The sequence below is a fragment of the Arvicanthis niloticus genome, chromosome 2 (assembly GCF_011762505.2).
Source record: "Arvicanthis niloticus isolate mArvNil1 chromosome 2, mArvNil1.pat.X, whole genome shotgun sequence".
In the NCBI taxonomy this organism is placed as follows: Eukaryota; Metazoa; Chordata; class Mammalia; order Rodentia; family Muridae; genus Arvicanthis; species Arvicanthis niloticus.
Genome location: NC_047659.1, coordinates 51,927,455 through 51,948,569, shown reverse-complemented (window position 1 = coordinate 51,948,569; position 21,115 = coordinate 51,927,455). Strand labels below are relative to the sequence as shown.

Below are 21,115 nucleotides of genomic sequence, written 5' to 3'. Positions count from 1 at the left end.
TTATTATAGTTGGTAAAAATGGGCTCATGCAGAGGCCCCGTAGATCTAGCCGTCACAACAGCAGGATGCACAACTGGAGCCTAATGAATATTTGATGATGACATTTTTCCTCTTTTGCATGCTGTTGCAAAGCAGCCCCCAACTTACTGACGGGACTTGTGCACAAAACTTGGTTTTCAAGTCTAATACCTAGAACTTCAAACACAATTATACTTCAAAATATATATTGTAGCCAGTCATGGTGGTGCACACCTTTAATCCCAGTGCCAGGAGCCAGAGGTAGATAGATCTCTTTGAGATTGAGCCCAACCTGGCCTACATAGTGAATTCCAGGCTACCCAGGGGTACATTGTGAAGCCCTGATCTCATAGTTGGTTGGTTGGCTGGTTGGTTGGTTGGATGGATGGATGGATGGATAGGTGGCTGGGTAGATGAGTGGGTGAGTGGCTGGATAGATAGAATGATAGACAGACAGACAGACAGACAGACAGACAGATGATAGATGCATTGGTAGAGTCTTGACCATGTATTAAGCCAAAATAGATTTAACTAAAGTTCCCAACAACCATTTATAACAATGCTTTTATGATATAATATAATGAGGTATAGTTTATTGTTCCAAGGGCTTCTCTATCTGGGCAGGAGTCCCACTGTGGAGAATATGCCAGTCTTCATAGCAGCAGCCAAAGGAGATTTCTGGCTGAATCTAGGCAGCAGAGCAGCAGTCAGGAACTGGGGCTGGTGGCTGTCCTTTGGGAGTTCCAAATCCAAAGAAGGGGATACAAGAGATACTTCATAATAGGTAGAGTAAGAACTCAAGACCTGGAAGGGCTGGCTGGGAACTGTCCCCAGAAGATAATAGGCTACGGACACAGCTACCATCCAAAGTCCTGGAAATCACATTAGAGGTCAAGCAACTGCTCTCCATTTTGTACATGACAAGCCTGTGTGCTTGACCTGCCTAGGACTAACAGGAAGGCTCAGCACATCCTGTGTTTGCTCTAGCTGTGCAGATATACCCAATTTGAACTTAATAGCTTGGCTTTAGACAATCTTCATCCCTGCTGTTGTCACAGAGTCTTTCCATCCCAGGACAGAGTGTATGCCCCATCCACTGTATGTCCCAATATGTGCCAATATTTGTCTGCACACTGGGTACTTATCAAGTCATACTGCTAAACAGATGGCCGTCAGATAGTAGTATCTCTAGGTTGAATCTTGACTAGTCTAATGGTTAATCTTTATTGTCAATTTAATTGGGTTAATTAGGCATAAAACTTTAGTAAAGTACACACTTGGGTGTGTCTAGAAGGGTTGTTTTGTCCATAGATGATTAAATCATAGGAGCTCTTGCCTAAGCAATGGTTTAACCCATTGATGATTTCAAATTTTATATTGACTGCTGTATAGTAAAAACTGTACAAAGTGGCCCCTGTAGGTCATGGAAACTTTATTGTCCAGGTCCCTTCCTGTTATGGTCCCCTCTGCATCCTGGCTACCACATCTTAACAGCTGTGCTCCACATCCTGTGGCCATCATAAGGTTCAGCAACACCATGGGCCCAAAATCACCATCTTATACAGTGTTTAAATCTCTGAAATCACCAGGCAAAATAAATCTTTTTTCCTTCTCTCAGGAATTTGATCACAACATCAAGAAAGGCTCCCTGCCACACCCAGCCAGTGCCCTCAATATGCCAATTCCTGTGATCGGATCCTTTCTAGTGTCTGGGTTCTCTTTCTCTAGTAAAACATTCAGAATCATCAAACAGAAACACACAAACCTGTCTTAACTGCAGGAGAAGATACGTTTGAAAGTCTTTACTGACTTTAACTTTTGTTTACAGCCTTTGTTTTTAGTGCAATTTTATTTTTCAGTTAACACAGCAATCATATGGAGAGAGAAAATAAAAACAAAAGCAAGCAAACAAACAAAAAGAACCCCCAACCAAACAAGAAGAGTTGATGTGTCTTCCAAAGCCTTTAAAGTTACTTAGCAGAGAATGAAAACACTATAGGCTTAGGGGAGAATCCTGGGAGACTCTGCCCCAGGCCAACAGGAAAAACCCTGAGCTATTATGGCTGCTATAGAGGAGGCTTCCTCATCAGACTGGTTCTACAAAGCCCTGCTAGCAAATTCCATATGAGTGCTTTAAACTCTCAGATTAAAACTTTTAAATAAGACAAGTGTCTCCAGATATGTGAAAGAAAATTCTGCAGGAAAAGGAAGAACAGAGGAAGAAATGGAAGCCGAGTCAAACAAAGGGGACCTGGCAAGGAAGCAGCAGGTCTGATGGAGGAGAGAGGTGGGAGGGGCCCTGGCTGGAGAGAAGAGGATCTAACAATGGGGTTCATGAAGAAAAGATACCACCCCATTAAGAGAAGCTCTGAGACAAACTATCATTAGAGGATACTTACTCCTGGCCACTTGTGCTCCGAGTGCTCATAAATGATGGGAGTCTGGTTAAAACGTCACTAATAGGTAGGGTCCAAATTTCTCCATTTCTCACCTGCTCAGGAATGATACCACAGCTGCTGGGACCAAGGACCACAATTTGAGTAGAGTGACTATAACAGCAGATGAAGTTAAATTCATCACAAGCACATAGAAAACCAAGTAACCTGATGCACATGCATACTCTCTGTTTCTCTCTCTCTCTCTCTCTCTCTCTCTCTCTCTCTCTCTCTCTCTCTCTCACACACACACACACACACACACACACACACACACACAACCTTATTAAAGAAAATACAATCTTTCCTGGCAGGAGGAAGACAAACATGCTCTGTTCCATGGCTCAACCGTATTTATGTGGCCTGAGTAATACAAATGCTGAATCCCAGTTGCAATGATTTAATGACCCCACAAAGATGCTCAACAGTCTCTCTGTGAGCTGGTCTCTGGGACCAGGAGGGACCTCTAAGATGTCTAGATCATGAGGGTCTCATCTTGATGGATTGGCAAATCCATTCTCAGATTAATAGACTAATGCTTATCTCAAGATTGAGTCCATTATAAAAATCATTTTAACTTCGAGCCTATCTCCTTGACAAGGTCTTCTCCAGATGCAGCCCCTGACCCCTGGGGATTCCAGCCTCCAGAAAAGTAAGCTGATGAAACTTTTATTCTTTATAAATTTCCCAGCTTATGGTATACAGTAACTGAAACCAAATATGTTGACGTAAGCAAAATACAATTGTGCTGGAAAGGTAGAAGAGAAAGAGTAAAGTTAGAGTAAAGTTAGGTGAGGAATTACTTTAGTGTTCTAGAATATTTTTCTAAGTATGCAATTCCTCCAACTAAAAAATAATAATAAATTACAAAAACAAATATATGATTTAGAGACAGAAGTAAGTATCAAGCAACTAACTAAAAGAAATGGCAGTGGATGTTTCTAAAAAGGAGGCAACAGTGAACTGACTGGAAACCCAGAAGGATGTTTTCTTTGGTGAAACTGTAAGAAATCTCATAACAGACAGAACTCAAATAACCTTCAGCAACAAAACAGTTAAAGTATAACCCATACAGTGAAATAAATAACCACTGGTCCAACCTTAAATACACGTACACATATTGAGGACCACTCTCCCACAGAGGAATTATGGCTAGTACAGAAGGTAGAAACACATGTTGCCTCAGTCTGGATTGTTACAGTCAGAATCCACTGGTAGATACTGAAATTAGTTGGTAAAAGGTTAGGAAATATACATCTGTTCAATGTACCTCCCCCAACTATTTACTAAATAAAAATGAAAAAAACAATCCTTCACCTATTACACAAATGGACATCGGGAAACTCTTCAGAGACAGACACGACACCACCAACAATTACCAACCTCATCAACATCAATTATTAGACAAACAGGCATGATGATGCCTGCCTGTGATTCCAGCACTCAGGAAACTAAGACAGGAGGATCTTGAACCTTAGACCCAGGCTACAGAGCAAGACCCTGTCAAAACTGGGGTGGAGAAATGCAAACCTCATTAGAGAAATCTAAATTGGCGAGCATGCTCTAAACCACCTTAACGAAAATGCTCTCCCTGTGTCAAGAACAGGCCAACCAGCATTCACAACTGTATACACATGGAGCCAGCCACTTTCAATGCCAGGACCCAGCAGTCACATGACTTTCTGACCGGAGATTAAAAATAGAAAGAAAGAAAAGGTCGTTTCACATGTTACTATAACTGAAGGTAATTCCTGTAGGAAAGCAAGTGGCATCCATTGAAGTGCTTTGGTAAATAAACTAAACTGTTTGGTAAGTGATTTACCAGGAGTCAAATTTTCTATCCTTTCATCTTGGAAACAAGAAAACCAGATGCTGGGTGACAACATCACAGTGGCCATAGGTGTTTTCATAGCCTCGGTCTTATGCTCTGACTCTCTATCCTGTTGGTTCAGCAGAAAACAAGGAGTATCGAGTAATAAAAACTGACTTTCATACCCACTAGCTCATGATTCCCAGCCACACAATATTAAGGGCCATGTTCTCTTTTCTTTTTTTCGTTGACACAAGAAGAGCAAAAGGGTGTTCGTCACACAAAAACTCAAGAAGGTTCTTATTGTTTCCTCCACTCTACTATAAAATAATTCCTCACACAAGACAAATATTAGATACTCAGGAAATCCTATGAGACAGTCTTCAAATGATGAAAAAATTACCCAAAAGTATTAGAAGCATTAGATGTATGACCTGATTGGCCAAAATCCTTTCTGCATCTGAAGAGCTAAAAGTTATAAACACAGCCATAAATATAGTTTAACAACATGAGCTGTGACTTTACAGATGGCTGAAAAATTGCTTCTTTGTCTCTGGTCCATAACCAAGAGCCAAACGCTTCTGAAGTACGACAAATGATCGTTCTAATTAAACTGATCAAACACATAGCGGGGCTGCTTAGTGGTATAATGCCCTTAAGAGGATTAGACAAACAATTCTGGAAATCCACAAATCCACCATGTCTGTTAATAAATTAGTGCTTCAATAAGCCACCCCATGTAACTCTGATTTGTCAAGTTATGGACCTGACAGGGATCTGGACATGTATACTGGGAACATCATCTAAAGGCTTTGTTTTGTTTTGAACTCTCTGTACAGTGCATTTTGATAGAAAGAGGATTAAATATGGCTACTGTGCCCCATTCGTCCCCTTTATCGTCGACACTCTCTGTGTCCTTTGTAGGAAACTTTCACTTGCTCGCTTTCATAGAAGCTTTGTTGTTTCTCATTCCTGGATTCATAGTTTATCTAGAACTGTTACGAAAAGGCCAAGACTTGCTAGGAAATGAAGATATAAAGTTCAAACTAGTCATAGTCAAACTTTTGAAACCAAGTCCTTGGGTGGAATCAATACCTTAAACGATGCCAAAGAAAAGACTGTCAGTCTTGAAGAGATAGCAACAGAAACTACAGAGAGTGAAAAAACTTAGAGGAAAAAAAAAAGCATCAGTGGGCCGTTGTGGGGAAGGGGGGACTCCAGCAGCCTAACAGGAAGGTAAGCGGAGACCCCAACATAGACAAGGTGAAGAAAGAAAGGAAGAGAGACAATGGGAATCAGCAATGGCCGAAAAATATCCCAACCCCTATACCCAGCCACGCTGCATGTCTGCATGACACGTGCATTTAAGTCCTCTACACAGGGAAAAAGAACCGCACAGAAGCAGGGACCCGCACAAAGGGAATGGTGAGCGCTGTAAATAGTAAACACAATGGTGGATATATAAATACCTAGTTTTAAATTACTATTTAAATCAACTTAAAAGATAAGCGTTCAAATGGAAAAGTAGCAACCATGCTGGAAGTAAAATTAAATACATAATGCATAATAACAATGGCACAAGGGTCAGGAGGGGAGAGCCATGCTCCACAGCAAGATTCCAATCGCAGACACAGACACGGGTGCTTCAGTGCGGCGTTGGAGTGTCTGGATTAATAGCTGTGATCCACACTCTGCTCGGGTTGTGTCATTCTCAAAGGGATCTACCTGTATTTGCCTAGTATGTGACCTGACTTTAAAGCTAATGTCGCATCTGAGAAAGCAGTAATACTGCAGCAGCTCGGCACATGTGGGACCAGCCATGAGCTCCACGTCTCAGGCACACATGTCTGAATAGAAAGAATGTCATCCGCTTCTGTCAGCATTCCCTAGCATCAGTACATATACCTGCAAACAAACCTACTGTGCACCACGAACTAGGCCAGAATCCTTTAAAAGCCAAGTGTGCTGTGGTCTGTGTAACTGGTGGTCGGGCACCAGCTTGGACAGCTACCCCATTCCACACTTCTGCTTCCCTAGTTTCAATGTGAGAAAGGTAAACCAGATGGTATTGAGGTCCTCACACAATCTGGGTGATGCTGGAAAGGCAAATATTAAATCTTACATACTGAGATTCGTAAAGAGAATATCTTGTGTGTCATATGGATGCATCACCTGTCAATTAAAAATCCTATGGCCTATGGCTTCAGCAGAAAATAGAGGTGGAACATCTGGAAGGAGAAAGAATTCTGGCATGGGGAGGGGGGAGGGGGCAGATTCACCAGGAAGATGTGATGAGACAGACAGATGCATGGTACCTGAGCACAGGTAACCAGCCAAGTGGCAGATTGTAGGCTAGAATAAATGGGATATTTTTCAGTTATAACTAATCAGAGAAGAGCCTAGTTATATGGCCAAGGTATCTGTAAATATATTTTGAGTCTAAGTCTTATTTCTGGGAGCATGGGGCTTGGAAGAAGAACTGGAGCTTAACTTCAACAGAGATCCTAGAAAATATGCTGACAGATACCTGGGTCATCTGCTTGTCACAAAATAGTCTCAGCATTGTCCCCAAGGCAGCATGATTTTGAAGGCTGGCTCTGCTTTTCTTTTAAGTTGTCATTCTGAGATCATTTTTGTGAGAATCAGCTGTCTAACAATTCCCAACACTGTTCTCCAATATTTTCTTTAGAATACTAACCAGGACTCTAAACTATCATTAAGTTAGAAAGGTGAATTAAGCTACACTTCTCAAAAGACTGTTCAGTGGCATTTGTAAGATTAGACATTTTAGCTTCACTTCACTGGAATTCAGGAGGTTCACAGAACTTAAACCAATAAACAATTTTCAAAGAACAACCCCCACCCCCAGGAAGCACTCCACCAGCATCCTCAAAATGAGATTGATAACTTCCTGTTGGTAAGATGGTCACCACATCAATGCCAGCAAACGACAGAGAGAAAAGGTCATATCATGACTTCTGGGCAGCTTTTAAAATAATCTAAAGGGACTGGAGAGATGGCTCAGCAGTTAAGAGAAGGCACTGCTCTTACAGAGGACCTGAGTTCGGTTCCCAGCAACCTCACTGTTCACATCCATTTGTAACTTCAGCTCTAGGGGATCTGGTGCCTCCTGTGACCTCTGCATGCATGCAGTGCACATACCTACACATGCATGCAGGCATACACACCAACACATAAAATAATTTTAAAAAGCTATGTGTCTGAGGAAAAAAAAATTCTACTTGAACTTAACTGAAGCCATTGCTTTGCAGAGAATTGTCAAATAGCCTATTTTTGACCAAGAAGAAGCTGTCAAGAGTTTTAGTACCTGCAGATTAAAGAAATGTATTTAACCTTTGTTAACTTTACTGCTGCCTTGAAAAGTGGAGTCTCTAAACTGTCACTTCCCACTGGCTGGCCAGCTCACGAAGAATAATTAGACATTTTCTTCAAAGAACTTTTCCTCAACCTTCTAAGAGACATTTCTCACAGGAAGAAATAGAAATGATTGTCAGCTGCCCAGGGATGGAAATTTTGAGACTAGACACGTGATGTTGCTTTACTGAACTATGTGTTTTTATTGTAGTTTAAGGGAAAATCTTCAAAGATTTTTGTTTTATTCAGTGTTTCCAAACACTAAAGTGTAAATGCAAATAAAACAAAGCAATAATTAGCATTTCCAACAGTGGACAATGTACAGAGTAATTTATGTAAATCAATTTAACAATAATTATATATCGAAGAACACTTACTGAATGCCCAGCATGTGAAAGGCGACATGAGAGTGAAGAATACGAACAGATAGAGTCTACTTCTAGGAAAAGCCTTTAAATAGCACTAATTCGAGGGTTTTCTTTAATTGGGGAATCTAAATACACTCTTTACATTTGTGAGTCCCCCACCTCCATTGAGGTTCTCCATGTCTTCTGAGCAGTTATTCAAATGTAGCAAAAAGATGAAGTCTCGGTATTTCTGAAAGCCCAAGAACTGCAGGGTGTAGCCCAAACCTAGACCAAAAAATGAAACAAAACAAAAAAAAACCCCAAAAAACAAAACAAAACAAAAGTCTACTTCCTGTGGGTGTTGGGGGGTAGGAGACTCAGAAAACACTTAGCAGTAAATAGCGAAGTGTCTTCAAAAGAAATATTAGCGGAGCAAAGGCATTTGCACCCTCTCACAAGTTGCCCCCTGACCTACACACCACACACACCGTGGCATGTGTGCACATATATGCACATGCACATATGCGCACACACACACACACACTAAATAACAAACGATTACATTTTTAAAAGAAATATCAAACGTCTGGAAATCTAATGGCTGGAACGTGGGAGGAAGATAGAAGACAGGAGGAAAAAGGAACTTTTATTTGCTTAAAATAGACTTTTAATGGTGAAATAAGACAATAGATGCTGGTTCTAGATAGGATGCCTGGAGGCACTGGTGTGGGTTAAGGACACTGAGTTTTATGCTCTTGCTTTACTCCCAACAGGGATTACTAATTCGGTTCACATTTTGCTGCTGACCATGGGGCACAGCAAGGCCCAAGCTCAGCAAGTACAGCATTTGATGGACACATGCTGTCCCTGCTTTCCTTTCAATATAAGAAGAACCATAAAACTGTCATTAAGTGAGTATCAATACCAACAATATTCTAAATGGAAGCTGACTTAGGCAAAGTTTAACTTGAAGACAATTTGCTACTTGAATATTTATCCTTTAAAAAGAAGACTGAATTAAATTCTCTTTGCTCGTGTTAGGTGTTATAACATTAGGGTGCAACTTCTACAGCAACGAGATACACTGTGAGTAACACTGCCGAGACCCTCAGGGAGGCAGAGGAACCTAGAACTTTTATCCCAACTTCAGAGATAAGCCCTGGTAGTATACCCATATTACAGACAGGTAAACCACTTTGGGCAAGTTCTTTAACCTCTTTTCGTCCTAGTGTTCTTATCCTTGCAATGGGGCTAAAAACCACTGACCATTAACTGATTACCATTGTCTAGCGCATGAGCTGTATGTGAACCCATCATGCCTGTGTTCTGACAGTTCACACGACAGCTAGAGTTCATATCAGGAAATTATGGACACTATTAAGGAGGCTAAAAAAACATATTTTAGAATGATCTGGTGGGCTACTGCTAGTGGATACATAACAAAGATTTTAAAAAAAAATTTATATCCCTTGATCTAGCAAGTCTAGAGAATAAGCAGAGTTCTATACAAACATCTATATAACAAGGCCAATCTTCAAGTTGCCATAATACCAAGAAAGAAGCCTATGTGTTCAACTAAAAGTCAGTTAAACATGACATGCCCAAAAGAACATGTTCTGTATCTTTAAAAAACTATGGGTAAGCTGAGAATGGTGGCCTTTAGTCCCAGCACTGAGGGAGGCGGAGGCAGCCAGATCTCTATGAGTTCAAGGCTAGCCTAGTCTACATAGTAATTTCCAGGCCAGCCAAGGCTACATAGTGACACCCTGTCTCAAGAAACCAAAAAATAAAATTTAAAAAATAAAAAACTCTGAGTAGCAGGACTGGGGAGATGGAGTGGTCAATAACATGTCTGTCATGCAAGCCTGAGGATCTGAGTTCAAATCCCAGTACACACACAAAAGCTGAGAGAGGTGGGACCAGTCTGTTACCACTAGCACCCAGGGAGGTGGTTAGAAAGAGGCAGACTCCTAGAGTTCACTGGCATGGTCTGAGAGTTCCAGGTTTAGTGAGAGACCCTGCCTCAAAATTAATAAATTAGATGACAAGTGACAGGGAAAGCCCTTGGCGTCCACCTTTGACCTCCACATGTGCATACACACATATACATCACCCCACAACACACACCTGTACACACCTATATAGCACACACACAATTTTTTAAATATATTATGGCTAACATATGGTTCCTCAAAACCACTAGAAAAAAACATAGAACTACCATATGATTTTATCCTGGCCAACACGTCCAAAGAAACTAAGGGGGCCTGCCACAGAGACCCCCGCACGTCCACATCTTATGCAGCACTACGCAGAACAGCTCTGAGGTCGGTCTAGGTGATCACTGCCAGATGCATGGACTGGGAAATGTACATACACAATGGAAGTCTACCCAGCCTAAGGGAGACAGAAATTACCTCACCTGAAGAATGGTGGATGCATCTGCAGATTATAATGGTAAACAAGGTAAGTTAGACCCAGAAAGATAAGTACACAAATGTCTCACGTTTTCTCTCAGGTGCAAATTCTAAACTCTGAATATATATGTGCACACACATATACATATACACCTATACCTACACATACACATACATATTCATATATATATATATATATATATATATATATATATATATATATATATATGAGAGAGAGAGAGAGGGAGAGAGAGAGAGAATAAATTAGGAAAGGCAGTGTTTGGGGGAACAGAGGGAGTGGTGTTTATAAGGAAAAGGAGAGGAGAACACAAAGAGGTGAATATGGTCAAAGTACATGCATGATGTGCATGAACAAGAAAGTCTCTATTAAGTCTGTCGCTATGTGTAGTCAATGCACACTAATAAAAATTTAAGCAAATAAAACGGCAAGAAAGAAATTCCAAAAACAATTATGTTTGTCTATAGAGACAGTAGGAGGATGAGGAGTTGGCACAGGTTGACATGGGGACAGGGAGGGGCAGCACAGTTCTTTAGGGCAACACAACCATCCCGCCCCCTCCCACAGTGGTAAGTTTGTGTCATTACAGAGCTGCACAAGGCAACTGGTGTATACTAGGAAGACTGACCTCGCACGTCAACTGTGGACTTTGGATAATGACATGTCTATAGAGTCCACTGACTGGAACCAACACCCAGCAGCACTGCAGGTGCTGATGGCAGCCTCGAGAGTGCGCATGCGTGTGAGAGAGAGAGAGAGAGAGAGAGAGAGAGAGAGAGAGAGAGTGTGTGTGTGTGTGTGTGGTGTTTCTACTCCACACTCTCTACTTGACTTTGCTGTGATGTTAACACTGCTCCAGAGGAAAAGGTCGATGTTTTTAGGTTCTTAAAAGTAAAAACACTGGCAGAACAGTGGTGGCGCATGCCTTTGATCCCAGCACCTGGGAGGCACAGGCAGGCGGATTTCTGAGTTCGAGGCCAGCCTGGTCTACAGAGTGTGTTCAGAACAGCCAGGGCTATACAGGGAAACCCTGTCTTAAACAAGCAAACAAGAATAAAACAAAAAAACTAGAAACGCTGCTGAGTAACAAATGCAATTTGGAAAATACCTGCAGATTAGACTCAATTTTAAACTACACTTTTACAATACAAGCAATACAAGAGATTTGAAAATATACTTTTTTGCATTTTTATATTTTTGCACTATGGTCTTATATCACTCTGAAGTTCAAAAGAGGCTTAGGTTATAACTTACTGGTAGACCACGTGCTTAACATACCTGATGCCCTGGCTCAATCACCACTGCTAATTAATTAATTAATTACATGGAGGGAAAGTATTTAAAAGCAAACAGAGTAAATCCAACCAGGAGTCAGTGACACATACCTATAATTTCAGCTTTAGCATAGAGCCTAAGGCCAGAGAATATACAGTCTAAAGCCAGCCTGAGCTACATAGCAGGACTCTGTCTCTGAAAAAACAAACAAATATACAAACCACACAAGGGTAAGCTCAGTAGCTCATAGGACAGCAGATGCCTAGAGCATGCAAGGCCCCGAGTTCAATCCCTAGCATGCCAGCAAATAAAACAGCAACACAAATAAAACCAAGAGACAGTTTCTGGACTTCAAAACAGTATCCAATTTTCAAAGTCTGGACCAGAGGAGCACAGAGTGCAGGAGGCCAGAGGGTGTAGGGGACAACAATCACACCATGGAGGTTTGTGAAGGACAGGGGAGGTGCCCCTGGAAGTAGGGGGAGGCTAAGGCAGATCCAGTATAGAACAGGCAATGACCCATGGCTGAGAAGACAAAAACAGACAGACAGCCTGAGCCATCATCCTTAGAAGTAGCCTGGAATCAGCTCATCACCTCTCATGGGCTCAACAAGTGACCCCAAACACACCAGGAACTGGGGATTTCCAGCTTTGCTTTTTTTCTCTTATGACAAGACAGACTAACTTGCAAAGAACCATAAGAGAAAAAAAACATTTAAGAAATTTAAAAACAATCATTGAATGTAATGAAATCGTAACTTCTATTTGATTTCCATGTCCTTTCTAAGGTCTACAGGGCCAGTTAGGAAAGGTTTCACCTCACATCTGTAACCAGTGAACAACACTACAGGGGAAGAAAATGTAGTATCCCAGCATGGTGGCACACCTCTGTAATCCTGACACTCAGGAGGCAGAGGCAGGAAAAGTGGGAGTTTAAGGCCATCTTTGGCTGCACAGAATCTGGCAGAGCAACTGCTGTCTCATTCTCTGCACCCTCCCAGCCCCAGGATGCTACTATCACTGCCTTCCATATTTTTCCTTATTCCCATGCACATCTGGGTCCTTCTCCATGTTCTGTGAGTTTCTCTCCAGTGACCAGCTAGCTGAGAGCGCCATGATGAAAGCAGGGACACTATAGAGAACCAAGATGCATTAATCCATTCCAAAGGGCAAATGCATCCAGTGTCCTTCTGTGTGGACCTCTAACCTGTCAGGTTAATAGTAACAGAGACTGTTTATGGAAATAAGCATGTGCTTCCAACAACAAACTGACCCCGCCCGACGTTACAAAACATTCCATTGCTGACAACTACCCAACAAAACTGATCAGTGTGAAAGATCCCCTAGAAACTTTTTCAATTGAATAGACAATGAATTCTTGCACTTAACAATCTAGAAGGAAGAACAGGACACAGCAAGAAAATAAGTGTCCCTCTATATTCATACGGACCCCACAATTTTCTAAGAGGCAACTGTCGTTTTTGCAGGTTTTTTTTTTTTTTAATGGACAGCATTTACAGACAGAGAAAAGTGGTCTTGAATTCATACTTAACATGAACAGTCATTTTCTAACCTGCGCCCTGATCTGTTCTGTTCTTCCAGCCTAGAGATCTTTGCACGCCAACATTGCATTGGGTGGCCTTGCATTTTCAATAGCAATCTAATTTTGTTTCTGCTTCCAAATTATTTAGTCAGTTCAGGACAATAACTTTTTAATGCCCCTTCCTTCATCAATGCTATAATAAATTTCTATGCAAATTATATTAATAGAAAAGTATACCAATAGAGAAACCCCTTGAGGTCCCTAACGTAAAATTTTAACTTGGGTAGTTAATGTCAAATGATGCTATCCAGAGGTGCCACATCTGCCATCTTGCTCACCTAACTATAAGGCACGATGCTCACCGGCTTCGGAAAGCCTTGCCACCACAATGCATTAAAAAGGCCGTGGTGTTTGCTGATTCGAGGAAGTAAGTACTGTAAGCTCGAATTTCTCTCCTCATATGAAGTAAGCATCATTTTGTATTTATGTGCCACTTCTAACTAATTTTCTGTGAAATGAATGCTTTGTTCATTTCCTTTACCCTTTTCTACTGGTTATCAGTCATTTTCTCTTCTTGATACACAGGAGCTCTGTGGACATTAAGAATGTTGTGAACAGTCTCTAATGTGATAAATTTTATCTTCTGCCTGATATATGTGTGATCCTTCCTCAAAAGCAGCTAAAGCTGTTTTGTTTACATCTTACTTCTTTTATGGCTTCCGAGATTTTTAAAAATTTTATTTTAATAGAGAACCAAGTGGTTTCCAAAATACCTGACCTTCATAGCCTTTGGGGTCCATACTTCGATTTCCTCTGTTGGCACACTCTGAAAGTGAAAGACCAGTGAGGCCGCAGTCTCCTCCACCCCTTTCTGATGACCTTCAACTTCACTATCTGCTTCTCTTGGACTCAACTCTGTTCTCCTCCCCTGTGTTCCTAGGGGACTTTTTTACATGAGCCCTACATTGGCCATTTGCTTGGCCTACCTTGCAGATTGTATTCTCTCTCTCTCTCTCTCTCTCTCTCTCTCTCTCTCTCTCTCTCTCTCTCTCATGTGTGTGCTCTTGCCTCAATTTAAAACTTATTGAGATCAAAAAGAATGTATTAATGTCTTTTCACAATCCACATGCCATTCAAACTGTGCCACTCTTTCTATTCCTGGGAAATTATACAATAAACACAGTTCAGATGTGCTGTCTGATGGGATGAGAATATGCAAAAGCTTGTCTAGCTGCTATAGATAAACAGAAAGCAAAAATATGAACATAATTTAAAATAAATCCAGACTTTCAACTTCATCTCCAGAAATAACACATGACAAAACATATTTACTTTACTGTTCCTTTAGCTACTTAGGTATCTAGTGTATTTACTCCATATGATACTAATTTATAAGAATTTATAAGAAGATGTAGCCCAGCGGTAGACCACTCACCTAGCATACCAACGATCCCAGGTTCTACCCCCAACATCACAATATAAACAAGTAAATAAAACTTAGCTCTAGTTTAGGGCGTGTGCGGTAGCACCTGCAGCTGGAAATTGAGGCCAAGTTTATTTTTAGTTTGACTTCTGGAAAAAATAAAAGATTCTAAAAATAAATAGGTGTTATTTTCCCTTCTGCTTTTACAGGTTTGAAGGGGCGAACAGGTCTGTCTCAAGAGCTACAGGAAGGGTGCCTCAATAAGAGGCAAGGCAAAACCTACATGTTAAGGTCCCATTCCTGGCGCAAGTGCAGCTGACTTTTTCTGTTAACATAAAGAACGAGGATGTCAAGGAAATGAAATAGAGTAGCCAGCCTTGGAGGATTTAACTTTCCCCTGTGCCCTTCCACTACTGAACAAACCACAACTATAGTTGTCCAAAAAGCCAACTCTCAGAGCTGGAGAGACAGCTCAGTAGTTAAGTGCACATGCTGCTTTTGCAGAGGACCCTGGCTCTATTCTCAACATTCACAAGACGACCATCCAGAACTCCAGCTTCAGGAGATCCCATGCCTTTTTCTGTGGCGCACATACATGCATGCAGGCGAAGAACTTATACACACAGAATAAAATAAAAGAGCAAACACTAAAAACTACATACACACATTTCCATTTTCTAGTCAGAAAAGAGAAAAAGCGAGAGTGGGGAATATATAAATACATGATTGTATGTCACAAAAAGATTAAAATCTCAGTCCTGGCTCACTTTCTCATTCATCTACCCTTATGGTTCTTTAATTAAGGGACAGGCTTTGCTTTCTCTTCCCACTATCAGAATTCAGTTACTTGTCAAACCTCAGTATTATCTACAGGTCCCATGGGGTTAAATGTGAGTCCTCCTTTTCCTAACTTGGAAAATCAGAGGCACTGATAGAATGGTTTCTGATTGTGTGTTTCCTTTGGTTTGGTTTTGTCTTTTTGCATCACTAAAGACAAATTCATGGCAGGCAAGGACTCTACCAACACAGCTGCAATCCCGACCCCTGTACACACAATGTTTAAATCCCTTCCAGCTTGAAAATCTATGAGCCAACTTACCATGAGTCATTCAAGCATCAACAAAAATGTGACCATTTCTACTGCCTGACTATTTTCTTCGTATATTTGAGAGAGAAAAAAAAATCAAAAGGTACATGTCCTCGTTATCTTTAACTGTCAATCTGTATAAGCCTCAACTGAGGAACTATCTAGATCAGACTGACCCGTGGGAAAATGTCTTGATTATTAACTGATGTAAGAGTGGCCAGCCCACTGCAGGAAGTGGCATCCCTAGATAAGATGTTCCTAGGCTGTATAAGAACCAGCTGGGCATAGCCTTGTAAGTGAGCTAGCATGCAGGACTTCTTCATGTTCTCTGTTTCAAGCTCCTGCCTGAGTTCCTAATTTGACTTTCCTCTATGATGAAATGTGGACTTGAAAGTACAACTGAAAGAAACCCTTTCTTCCTGTAAGTTCCTTTTCATTTACAGTGCTTGTCACACTGATATGCAGCCACCATGACTATATATATATCTCCTATATATATATATGAGTATATATATATATTTCCATATATATTTCCATATATATATATATATATATATATATATATATATATATATATTTCCTTTTAAATAAAAACCCTGAGACAGGAATGGCTAAAACCCCAATATTCATACAGCAGAAGCAGGGGATCTTGAGTCTGAGGTCAGCTTGGGCCACATAATTAGTTCAAGGCCAACCTGAACTACATAGAGAGAATCTGTCAAAAACAGAAATACAGCAAGGGAACAAATAAAAAGTTGGTACCCTTGTCTCCAAAAAGGAGCACAGAAACTCTCTTATAATGACAGAACTTGAGAGGGCTATACATTTATCAAGGAGGCATAATGAGACAATGTATGTGCATGTGTGTGTGCTCGGTGACATTCAATCAGGAACATTAGGAGAGCAAACCAAAAGGCCCCTGTCCCTCAGGGCTACTACATCATCTGTGCCCTTGGAAAGTGGCTATTAGCATCTCCACTCCGGGTATGTGGTGACTTGGAACCGGAAGTTCCCACCCTTACAGTGCTAAGTGTGAATGGTTTGTCCTTCCCACCTAACCCTTCTCATGTAACCCCAGGACTCCCTCAACTCTGTAGCTCAATGCCGCCTTCCATGCTGACACATCACAGTATCTTAAGCAGATGCTATTTGTTTAAGTTCCATCTGTAAACAGACAATACAAATGAGTCTTCTGTACTACCCTTTAAATGGCTTTCCTGTACTCATTCAGATACATTAGGGAGTTCCATCCTTAAATGCAGGATCCTTACCACTCCAGAGAGTTCTAAAGCCTATGTGTTCGGACAGAAGTTGATTAGAACTAACTCCATAATTAACATCTGAAATCTACTGGAACATCTCCAGTTCCCTTAGTCAGGTATCTCTGACTCTTTCCTCTCTTCCTTACCTAGGATCACATCACAACCCCTAGATTATCTTCTCGGTGATTTAAAATGAACTCTTTCTCATCTTCTCCAAGCCTGAGAACTCTCAGATAACCAGGGTTCCTGCCTTGAATCTCTCTTCCTACCATCTTTCTACCCATCATCCCCTGGGCATCTGGAGTAATTTATCTGTTGGAAGATTGCCAGTGTCTGCCTCCTCCATGGTCATACATTTCCTTAGTTCCAAGTAGCCCTCCTCCCAGTGTGACCACTTCCTGCCTACCCCTCCTGCCAACATTCTTCACCAACTCTTGGCAATTCATGCTTATACACAAGGACAGCTTCTTGTCCTTCAAATGACACCTTCTGGGTCTCGTGCCACAGAAGCCTGTTGTATGACAGCTCCACTGACCTTGTTTTCTTTTTCCTGAGAATTTTAAAATGCCATCATTGATTCTTTGCAAAATACACTGTTTCTCATATACATATATATATGGCAATTATCTGTGAACTGACTACCAGTCCTAAGTAAGATCACTATGTAGAACTTATATCCACCTGTGGTCAGCTCCCTGATCCTCCTGAGACAACTGCACATTTTTTAAACATTTATTTATTTGGGGACATATGTCCCACAGCTTGAGTAGAGAGGTCAATAGACACCCAGTGGGAGCCAGTTCTTTCCTACCACCATATGGATTCCAGGGATCAAATTCAGGTCATCGGGTTTGCAACTGGCCTTTACCTGCTGAGCCACCTCGCTGGCCCCATCCCAAGCTTCATGCTCATCACATTGCTTTTCTTAAAAAAATAGAAAGTGTATTTTAGAACAAGTATGTTAAAAAAAAAAAAAGTTTGGTTTTGTAGTTGCTTATCTGTGTTAGCTTGTTTCCTTGGCTTCCCTGAGTAAGTTAAGACAACAATCTTGGAACAGAATGTGGCAATATTTAGTAATTCAAACACTCACAGAACTCCAGAGCCCAGCAACTCTATCCCTTGGTATCTGCTCAGGAGGAATGTTTACACCTGTACCTAAGAAAACATTTGCAATTTTTTTTTTCAGTGCACAAGGAAGTGGTCACTGGCTGGAGAAAAGAAACACTGTTTTAGGACACAGATGGAATATTGTATAGCAACAGAAATCAATTGGCTACTGCTACATGCAACAGTGATACAGTGTTGAGTAAGGGGATTAAAAAAAAAACAGAAACAAACGGATAATGGTAAACTTTTTACTTCAAGATTTTTAAAGTCTAAGGCTTAACCAATTTTTTCTTCTTTCAACAATTTATACCTTGTCTTTCTTAAAGCAGATGCAAACTTATAAAGGCTGGAACATTCTTTATACCTCCCACAGAACCTAGACTAGTGTCTTCAACAAAGTAGGGACTTAACAAGGAATTACCAATGGGATGATCACAGACTGCTAGTTAGCCAAGTATTGTAATAAAATGAAACCTCCTTAGTCTTCTTCATGAGTGATCACATGAAATTTTTGTCTACTTATAATTTACATAATCCATCTACAGTACTACTGCAGACCTCTTGACAAAAGGAACAGTTAATCTTGGACAGATTCTGTGTTTCTTACCGAAATAAAGTTTACTTAAGTATGAGTAAAATGCACTTGAGATTAAATCAAAGTAGAGAAACAACAGTATCTATTACATGATCCTCTGAAATCAGAACTACAGTGCTGTGAAACAGAACTACAACATACTAAAACCAAGAGACATCTGATAAATCATCACAAATTGAAACAGAAGTCTCTCCCAAAGCAATCCATCCACTAAATGTATAATTGTCATCGACATAACAACTGAAAATCTGGACAAAACTAAGAGTTTTTAAGGTTGATAAAAGCAAAGGTTTTTAATTTCAAAATACCTTGATAACTTAAAAAATATTTTGGGTAAAATATATTAAGTGAAGGAGCCAATAACAGTTATAATATTCCACCAATCAGGGCCTTCCTTGTAACCCAATGAAGCATGCACATTCTCTGTAGGTGATTATATCCGAATTACACAGCATCTTCCCTTCGACCTTGGGAACCTGCTCGATCCCAGAGCTACTGCTAGGTCTTCTGATTCATTTATTTTGAGTCTTTGTACCTCCAACGCTGCAGCAAGCACTAGATGAGAATATCAACATCACGAACTCACAGTACTTAAAACTGTAGAAACGCTTCCAAAGCAAAGGAGGTGGGGCGGAGAAAGAATATATAGAGATGCATGCAAAAACTTAAAAAGAGGAAAACAAAGTTTAATAGTTTTAAGATGGAAAATTTAATTTTCCTTTGAAGTATACATTTCTTAAAGTCTGTGACATAACTATCGATTAATATGTATTTTTTAATTTAAGAAAATATGTTCAAAATATTATTTAGCTAGAAAAAATTGCAATCGAATATAATATATGATTTACTAAATTTTGCCCAGTGACTCCAAAACGGAAGTTCTTATTTTAAAAATGCCTTATAGGACTTTCTGTCCAGAAGCGAGAAGCAATTTGGCAACCCAGGGGTTCCGTTTAGTTTGTCATTTGCTTCATGTCCATTATGTAATGCTTTCCCCAGCCTTAGGTCTCTAGTTTCACCAACCTTTCAGGTAGATCACAGAATCAGTATCTGGTCATAACTTTTAAAAGCAGCTTAAGACGTGTCTTACGGTGCGTCTGCATACGGTAGAGGTTTTTAGAAACCTGCGGGTGTCATTAGTTCTCCGCAGCTTCCTCCCCAGGTTTCCCATCCCTCCTCCCCCAGCGTTCCCAGCGACTCAATCTGCGGGCAGCTCCAAGCTCGACGCAGGGGAAGCACGTCCTGACTGCAATGCAAACCCTGTCCCGGTCTGAACCGGAGAAGGTAGCTCGGGCAGCAAACGTGGACGCAGGCTGCAGGGAGGGCTGCAGGGACGCCAGCCCGGGGTAGCCAGGAGTGCTCGCGAGGACAGTCCGCAGTGCACGCGCACAACCAAACCCGATGCACAACTTGCCCGGCCACTGCCCGCGGCTCCCGAATTCCCTGAAAGGTGCAGCGTAGGCGTCAGCTCTCGCAGGCGCGGGCGCTCTCACCCGCACCGGTTCGGTTCTCCGCCGACAATTACATCAGTCCTCCCGGGCCTGACTTCCCTTCCCAGCCAGCCGGCCCGGGGGTGCGGGCATCGGGGATGAAGAACTGCCGCGGGGGGCGGAGAGGGGGGCAGAAGGGAATGCGTGTACCAGGAAGCCGGATTCCCCGGCAGCGGCGGGAAGGGAGGGCGGGCGGTGAGCGCGGACCGTGACACCGGTACCCCCTCCCATTCTGACCGCACTGGGGACCGATTCGGCCACCCTCGCTTCCGGGATACCCAGCTGGGGAGCCTCTGGAGACGTTGATGCTTTGGGGGCCTGGGGCTGCGGCTGCCCACCCGCGTACGCCAGGGTCCTCGGCCCTCTGGACGCGCACAATGCCCCCGGGCCGCGCGGCAAGCACGGTTATCCACCCGCGGCCGAGAGACACTTACCTGCAGGGCCAGCGGTAGGTCCCGGTTGGAGATGGCCCGTGCTATCCGCCGGGAGCGCAGGCTGGAGGAGGCTCCGGAGGCACGGAGGACGGACGCCGCCTGTGCCGAGCTGTGGTCTCCAGCGCGGACAGCGGCGGCCGCGCGGCGCCTCCAGTGGTCCTCCGCGCCGCAGCCCCTCCTCTCCCACGGGCGGGGCGCGCTGGCGGGGCGGCGCTCCGGGCTCCCCGCCCCCGGCTCCGGAACACCCGCTAGCCTAGATCGTTCCCGCGGGCTCCACGGTGTCCCGCTCCGCTCCCACCGCGCCCCCTTCGTGCAGGCTCCAGCTCCCGTCTCATCCCTGCCTGGCGTCTGCGGGAATCCGTGGGGTACCGAGATCAGTCACCCGTCAGACCTTGCCCGAGAGAGATAGCCCCCCCACCCCCGCGTGTCCAGTCCACCCGCCGCGGGAGCGCTGGGCTGGAAAGAAGAGGCTGAGAAT

At 42.3% G+C, this 21,115-nt stretch overlaps 1 protein-coding gene across 4 annotated transcripts in view; it reads right to left on the bottom strand.

The window, feature by feature from the left end:
- Positions 1-20,817, bottom strand: part of Osbpl6 (oxysterol binding protein like 6) — a 181,437-nt gene extending 160,620 nt beyond the window's left edge. Inside the window, exon 1 of one of the 4 annotated variants that reach the window (XM_034494606.2) lies at positions 20,638-20,817. The gene's annotated coding sequence lies outside the window, so the exon portion shown is untranslated. The remainder of the gene's footprint in view (positions 1-20,637) is intronic. The other 3 variants (XM_034494614.2, XM_034494609.2, XM_034494605.2) reach the window with 3 other exon arrangements.
- Positions 20,818-21,115: the final 298 nt, after the last annotated feature.